Consider the following 8,646-nt stretch of genomic DNA (forward strand, 5'->3'; position numbering starts at 1 on the left):
TAATATATTAATGTGACCGAGTTACTCCGTTTAAAAGGGTTGAAATACCTCAATCTTAGACTTAGACAGGATCACTGCATGACCTTGTATTTAAATCATAACAACGTAAGATTACTTGTTATTAGGCATGCAAGTCTTATTGTGTCGTATTGTGCGATGCACGGGAAACAGTGTGGAACTTTTTATTTAAGCATAATTCCTTATCTTGTGCAGTAACTTCTGCAAAATGGCTTATTTAAAATCTATACACCACAGGGGAAGGATTTAATACAGTATGAATAGAGGGTTTCATTGTTCTTATAAATATGTTCAATCAATAACCATTATTCTTGAAGTGTTCCTCTACTCTTTCTATCTGTATTGATAACGATAATGTGTTTATTTTTGAAAAGATGTTATTTTTTCTAATATAATAATGAAGAAAAAAACTAGTAGACATGTTGTAGATATTAAAGCAAAGGTGATTTAAGTATTATTTAAAGACAACAACAAATATTCCAAACGATGAAAAGATAATGCGGAGTAGCCGGCTGAAGCTGACTAAATCGTTTAATTTCTAACAAGCATAATCGTTGACCTAATCTTCAAAGGCCCAACCAATGAATACTATAATGATAAAATAAAAAAAGGAGATGGGAAAAAGACCGTGGTTTTCTTACAGTTGGTCTTTTGAATTAGACGAAAATGTAGGACTGTTGACACATTTTGTTTAGCAAGCTGTTTATATAAGGTTGAGAAATCTCTAAGACTTTCGCATTCGTATTTACAAGTATCACTGCAGGAAACAGCTGTCTGAAAAGATATTCGAAAAAGCTTACATATTTGACAGCAAAAAAAATATTTTGCATTCAGTTTTTCTTGTAGTAATACTTTCAGACAGACTATCCGCAAAATTTCGATATCTGATTCAATGAAACATTGTCGTAACTTGTTCTTTAAGTGTGTAAGTTTATCAGTGTGTTGCGTCGAACCACATTGACATTCTGAGGCCACCTGCGATTGTTTGGTATTATAACAAGTAGCAGATGATGTATTGTTTTTTTCTTAGATAAGTGGCAATTGATATATTGTTGTTCTATATTTGTCTTTTAACATAAGTGGCTATAGCACTAGGCATATACTGTTATAAATGGTAAGACCGCCTCCGTGGTCGAGGGGTTAGAGTCGATGACTTCTAATCCAGTTACCTCTCTGGCGTGGGTTCGATCTCCGGGAGATGCTTTGGTAGTTTAGCACGGAGGAAGGTAGTCTAGTACTGTTGTAACTCTCCAGGAACGATGATTAGGAAACTACCCGTCTATACTGTTGGTATAAGGAGTAATATGAAACAAACAAACAAGCAAACAAACAAACAATCAAAAAATTATAAATGGTAAAAGGCTAAATGAAAATCTTTGATATTGTTCGTGCATTCAACGTATCATAAAATCTTTGTTGATTGTGTATTAAGGTACCAGTGAAACTTTTGTTGCTATTCAACTTATGGTAGCATGAAAACCTTAGTTGCTTCTTCATTTATGACAGCATGCAAACCCTGTTATGGTAGCCTAAAAACCTCTCTTGCCTATTCATTTTGGGTGGCATCAAAACAAATGTTGTCTGCTCATTAAAACGTAGACGGGGTACTTTTCATCACACAGCAAAAAGATCGGTTGACCATTAACGACTTAACATTAATTCTAAAAAAAATTTATATTCAAAATAATATGGAAATGCTGTTGGTTGTATTGCTCAATGACAAACAGAGGTGCTGTAGCTTTTACTGCATCATATTTTGACAGTTGTTTGTTTCCTTCTAATTCTTTTTAAAGGTTTAAGACCTGATGTTCTGTGGAGATACACAGGTACCCAATTGTGCCTATAATAATTTATGTAGCCTCAGGTATTCCACCATCAGTGAGCTTGAAAAAATAAACAGTACATGAATTAATACTGCCGGTTGGAGTTTCATTTTCTAAACATTTTCCTTACGCGATAAATTAACAGTTGTTTGACATAGATTTTAGGGATGGTTTGTTATATGTCGCGAATACATCAATTGGTATACATGTATATTGTACTAGTAACGAAGAATACTAATATACAAAACATGTGTACATCAAGCAATAGAAGTGTCATATTATGCCATCAGTCGCAAATATATTCGATTTTTACCTGTCATTTCGGGGTAAAACGTCATATTTCGAAGAAGGAACACAGAAAAGAGAACATACAGAACGAATCGCTATGGCGGTTGATCCAAGAAGAAAGTCTAGACATTTAAAAATTTGAATGTCATACGACGTATGCTTATACAACGTTAAAGTAAAGACATGTTAGGTCATGAAGTAAATTTGTTCATATCCGCTAGCATACTGTATTTAAGCGCAGTCATTTTAAAATTTTTTATTCAAATAAGAATCGGCGTACGTTTCGTTATTTACAAAATTTCTGTTTTTTTTTCATATTAAGGAAAAATTTTAACGAACAATAGCAGTATTTGATTATTGACTAGGAAGAAAATACGATTGCACCTTCTGACTTTGTTCACATAAAAAAACGAAAGAAAATAAAACGTGGTTTTTGTCCATGTTATTTGTAAGTTTGTTAAATATCAATCGAAGTTATTGCCATTTGCAGCACTTTATTTCAATCACAAAAATAAAATGTTCCCATTTAAAGAAAATATTATATCTATATGATATTAAATATCTGCACTTTAAGGTAACAACTTGGAAAAGGGAATGTACTTGAACAATATTGCTCCATCTACGCAGTCGCTGTAAGAGCATATCTGCACATATCGGTAGCTAAAGAAAATTGCCTGCAAATTGCGTCCTTGATATTACATCATATATGCTATATGATAATGTAAAAGAAACAAGTTTGTCTTGTGGTATTAATTTCCAACGAATAAAGACATTAAAGAGAAGACACGGCGTTTTTTAGTTTAACAATATAGGTTTATCTAAAGTTACAATTATAAAAGTTGCAAAGATACAGATGCTAACTGATTGAATATTTTAACTTCTTACGTTTTACAAAAATAGTGTACAAGAATATATACTAAAACAGTTTGTTATTCCGTAATTCAGCTATATTTTCTTATTTCTTAGTTCATGGTAGGATAAAGAGTTGTCGAAAATTAGTCATTCGATTGATACAAAGTTAACATTTGCATAAATTTTGTGAACCATCTGTTTATATTGCTTGTTTTTTTTATATTTTGTCAATTATATTATATCGCATATTTGCCCCAAAAATTGCTGCCATATTAGGCAAGGCATGTTATATTGCAACAATAATAAAAATATCTATTGGATATTTTGTAAACCAACACTTTTTCAATTATGAGCGATTTTTCACAATTAGAATAATTATTCTGGAAAAAGAGAGACAGCCAATAATATGAAATTTTGCACACAAGTTTTTTGTCTAGACATACACCAAATGGAACATTAATTTTGGAAAATTATTTCCAGTTCTTCAGAAACTTCAGAAGGATCCCCTGTAAATACATGAATAAAGTGGTTGAGCTCCTTATATTTCGTATTGTTTCCGAGTTGATTATTGTAAATAAACGATGTGTTCCGACAGCTTTTACAATTTGATGTAATGATTTCTAATCACTAATTGCAAAATAATCTCCAAAATTGCAAAATAATCTCCATTAGTAAATTAGAACAATGCATGCGCCTTTCCGAAATTCGAAAATATAAATTATTGCTATGATAAAGACAATGAAAGAACGACAATGAACATGGAATTAAACTACACAAACATATTAACGTATTAAACAAAGACATTTGAAAGCTAGATTTATTTTTTTTACTGAAAGTATTTACATCCCATATGTAAAAAGGAAAATTCTACTTATTACTTATGAGAAAATAAATTAGCATCTTTGATATGACAAATGTAAAATTCTTAATATTTATTTTAATCATGTAACCTTCATGTTATGTTCCATTGATATTTCTTTACCTTTATATCTATCGGTTTGATTACTTAAACAATTTATCCAAGGCGTTTGCATCAAGAAATAACTTCTCCTTGAAATCTGACTATTTCACAATACGTTCATGCATTAAGATATTAAAAGAAGATCATTTACATTCAGTGTCAGTTTTAGATTTGTCTATCATAGGCGGGATAGGACAGCAAATATTAGCTAGTCTGACTGAGACAATTTGTTCGAAGACCCAGTTTTTAAGACACAATTGAATTTACATCTAGATCTTGCTATTAATGTCTTCATAAAAAAATAATTGATGTTTGCCTGTCATACCAGATCTTTACTGTACAGTTTTCATAAGTGGCTTATTTATGATGTGTCTATAAATCTTGTACCATCCCTGTAATAGACAAATCTACAACAAACATTTCAAACAGGATTGTAAATTATCTTCTTTTAATATAGAACCAAATTCTTGCTCAAGAGTTATTTGTATAATCTGCACGATTTTTAAAAAAAAATATTTTCTTTTTGTTGTGTGATTAATGCAACATAAATCCAGCAAGACGTTAAGATGTTTTTTTTCTTAAAAAATCTTGAAAAAGGGAGTGAATTTAAAAGCAATGAAATTGAATTAAATAGAAAGAAATTGCAACCTCTGAATAAAAAGCAAAAGTACAGATATATATAAAATTGGAACTTGAAATACAGGTTATATCATTTACTAACAACTTAGAATAAAATAAAGTTTAAAATATCCTTAACAATAGAACATGTTTTATTTCAATACTGACAAACATTTTCATTACAACAAAAACATAGACATATGGATTCGATTCAAAACCAATTTAAGAATTTAAAAAGAATACTACTATAAGATAAAAAACAGAACGTACTGAGACTCGTACCAGAAAAAGTGGCTTCTAGGAAATAATATATTGAAAGTTTGGTGGTTTAAATATGGCGTAAAGATGCAGTATGCCTCACTAAGAGATGAGAATTATTAAATTAACGTTTCCTATTCCGCCAGGCATGCTAATGAAAATATAGATTTTCTGCGTAAACTTGTGTGTTAATTAAAATATTTTGCGCGGAATTATTCATACAAAGATATTTTATCATTTTCTTAAAATAAATAATTGTTAAAAAAACCCCCAAAAAACATACTTATCGTTATTACACGACATTTACGAATGCTACAGACAGGTGGTCTACTGATCGACCTCTCCAGTCATTGATCGATTTTTGTTATTTTTTATTCTCGGTACAAACTTTGTTTTTTTTTCAAACTTCAAATTTTGAAAAGAGTTAAATCAAATTTCTTTAAATCATTAAAAAATGTCCCCACAGTAAATCATTTTAACTTGTATTGTATTGTATAGTATAGTATTTAGTTTAGATTCATTTTGCAGATGGTTGCTGATGTTAACGCTTAATGACAGTTATTTAAGTGGTTATAACAACATTGCATAAGCTATTTGGTGGGGTCCCTAAGTCATTGTTTTAAACAATTATTATTTAATCTCATGGGATATAAACGTAGCAAAAACATATCCACTTATACTTAATGTGAATGTAGTAAAATAATATTGCTCATGAGTCATCAAAATTAATTTATTTATATTGATTTAAATTCCAGTCGTATGTTTTCATCCAGGCTCACTGCCCGCGTGTCTTGATTTGATTGCTGTAATGACTTTATTTCATCAACTTGTTCGTTCATCTGAAATAGAAATATTAGGTCAAGTTCTGATTTGCTTTCTTTAACTACTCTGTCTTAAATGGATACAAATGAGAAAATTTCGTGTAATGTTCTGGTCTTCTTGAAACGTGTACCTTGCTATTCCATCTCGTAAACGTTTGTGTCCTCAACAGGTTAACGAACAACGTCATGAGGACCGTGTTTCTATTTATCTGCCAGTTTTATTCCCAGCATCTATAGAAACATTTTAGGACTAATTATAAATGTACAAAAGCCGTCCATGTAAGTAAATTAATTAATTCTATAAACGATATAAATATTATGCAAATGTACTGTATTGCAATGAAATCATCGGCGCTACAAACGTGTTGTATCAAAATATCTCATATATAAGCATATAAGGCCATGGCCTATTTTGTCTTAAAGTTTCATATTCCATTAACATATTTCAAGATAAATTATAATTCAATCTTGACCAGAAAAGTAAAAAGTAATTTGATCCAAAAAATGTGACAATAAACGACTTAAACAATATGTCCCCAAGGATTTTGTTGATGAATTATAATATTATGCTCGGACCATTTATCAGGATAAAAACCAAAAATATCTTTTTAATGTATAGAAAAGGTTGTGTGCCTTTATGCTACCATAAACATTTTTGCACGTTGTTGATATTTTGTGAACGCTTGTTATTAATTATTTGATTAACAATGTTAATTATTTTGTTTATTCAATATCTTTAATTGACGAAATCGGCATATGAACAATGGCAATGTTCTGGCATAATCTTGTGCAAAAACTATTTGTTTATAAAAAATAAAGATGTACTGAGGTTATTTCTGGAGATTAGGTGATCTAAGTAGTGCAAACCTTTGCTGTAGGGCAACAACGTACACAAAGACCTGTCTATCTTTTCCTCTTAGTGAGAATAATTTAGTTAGTATTATTATATGATCTAAATATAGCTGCAATCACATTGGTCCAAACAGTAGTCAACAGAACTTTTTATAAAATCATATTCACTGCGTGTAGTATCATTTATACTAGCTGAATTTTCTCAGTCTAAAAGTAGATTGAGACTCATATTCAATGACCATACACCGTAGACTGTTAATTACGCGTGTTAATTAAAAAATAATTGTTGCATTTTGTTCTTTATGGCATATTTCTCGATAAAATATCATTGCTTTACTATTATATTTAAAGGCTTCACCGGAATGATGAGTATAAACTTTAATTATTTTTGTATGCGTAGCGTTCGCGTAGTCGTTGCAGGCCTAACACGTGCGTCATTATCCCACGCTTTAACGAGGCAAAATGTGTACATGTATATGAAGTTGTACTTTTTGTTATTTTTTTAAATTCTTAGCCTATTGATATAATAAACAATTATTGACTAGTAAGCCACTGAATTTGATGTGATATTCACCGGCAGAAAGTCATATTGACCGAGGCATCTTTTCGTGAATATCATATCATATTGAATTGCTCACAAGTCAATTATTGTATAGTATTAAATAATTTTTATTTCGAGCCTTATAGGAATATCTTTTTTTTTATATTTTTTTTTCTCAGTGATCATACAGTAATACAGTGTACATAACATATAATAAACTTCTGTCCAGATAATACAAAAGCATGGTCACAAAGAGTTGTTTTTTCACACCCAAACACACGCACGCACACACATCCGCACCCATACACCCTCATTTCCAATTCATAGATACCAACAGGATTTATAACTATACATATTTCGAACATACCGCACACACAAAACAGCACACACAAAACAGCACACATACATTTCGGGTACCATATCTTTTTTATATATATTCATTAAAGGATTGAGAGCCGGGACGTTTCGTACTTTTTGCCTTAAGGTGTGTAGGAATTTGTTTCTGTTTAATCGAAAGAAAGTTCATAATTACAAAGCCGGGTTTCAGTGAAGGAACAAGATATTTTACACGCAAATGCAGTTTCCTTTTTAAAGACATTGTTTGTTCCTTTATAATCATACCATTTTTGTCTATTACCAGACTGTGTTATTTAAATATTGATGTTTAAATGCACTGAAAGTAATAAAGTACGAAGTTTAATTAGTAATTCTATATATGAGTGCTTATTAAAAAAGAGAGAAATTTATTAAAAGTTTTGTAAAATATTGTGTTACTTTTATTTTAGTTGAATGATTTATTGACTCTAATCTTTTTTTTAAAATACTGGATTGGATATGGAGCATATTGGACACACACAAAAAAACGGCACTTACTTTAATTGCCTTTATTTTTCTTCAAGCGTTAGACTTTTATGGCTAGGTCAGTATTTTTATTGAACTCTTTTTCAATATCGGTACATTTCATTCATTCTTTATTATTTAAAAGCGTCATAACTCCAAAACATTTTGCTTAAACCCACATTGTATTCACTTCTTTTCAGTAATTCATTTAACAAGTCATATTACTAAATTCAGATATTATATTTATTAAGTTTTCTTTGTTTGTGTGTGCTTTGTATACGTCTGCTTCATTCTTTCAACATATTTCAACAATTAAAAAAAACATGTTTTGTGTACTGTTTTAATTTTGATTTTAATTCATACATATGCTGGTATTGCATAATGATTGCTGTATCCATCTCTGCGGGGAACTATTAAGCATATTTCAATTCAATAAACTGACAAAAATATGAGTGCACACCTTTGAAAAAATGTGCAAAATAACACTTGCCATATATGTCATCAGCAGTTTTATAACTTTATTTGTTTTAAAAGCTTATACAGTTTTCTTTGTGATGAAATGATAACAAAGATAAACCTCGTTGGTTAATTTTCAATAACTGTCATTTAGGCAATGGACATCATTTTTAAAGATAAATATGTTAAACATTGCATGTTCCTTGTCGAAATGCACATGGTGAATCTTCATTTTGAATATACCTTAAATGGTGTATTACATTTATATATTCACATATCTCATATTGAATGCTAAAATTGTATCATTTATGATTTATC

The sequence above is a fragment of the Ruditapes philippinarum genome, unplaced genomic scaffold (genome assembly GCF_026571515.1).
Source record: "Ruditapes philippinarum isolate M1 unplaced genomic scaffold, ASM2657151v2 ctg4514_1_1_1_1, whole genome shotgun sequence".
Lineage (NCBI taxonomy): Eukaryota > Metazoa > Mollusca > Bivalvia > Venerida > Veneridae > Ruditapes > Ruditapes philippinarum.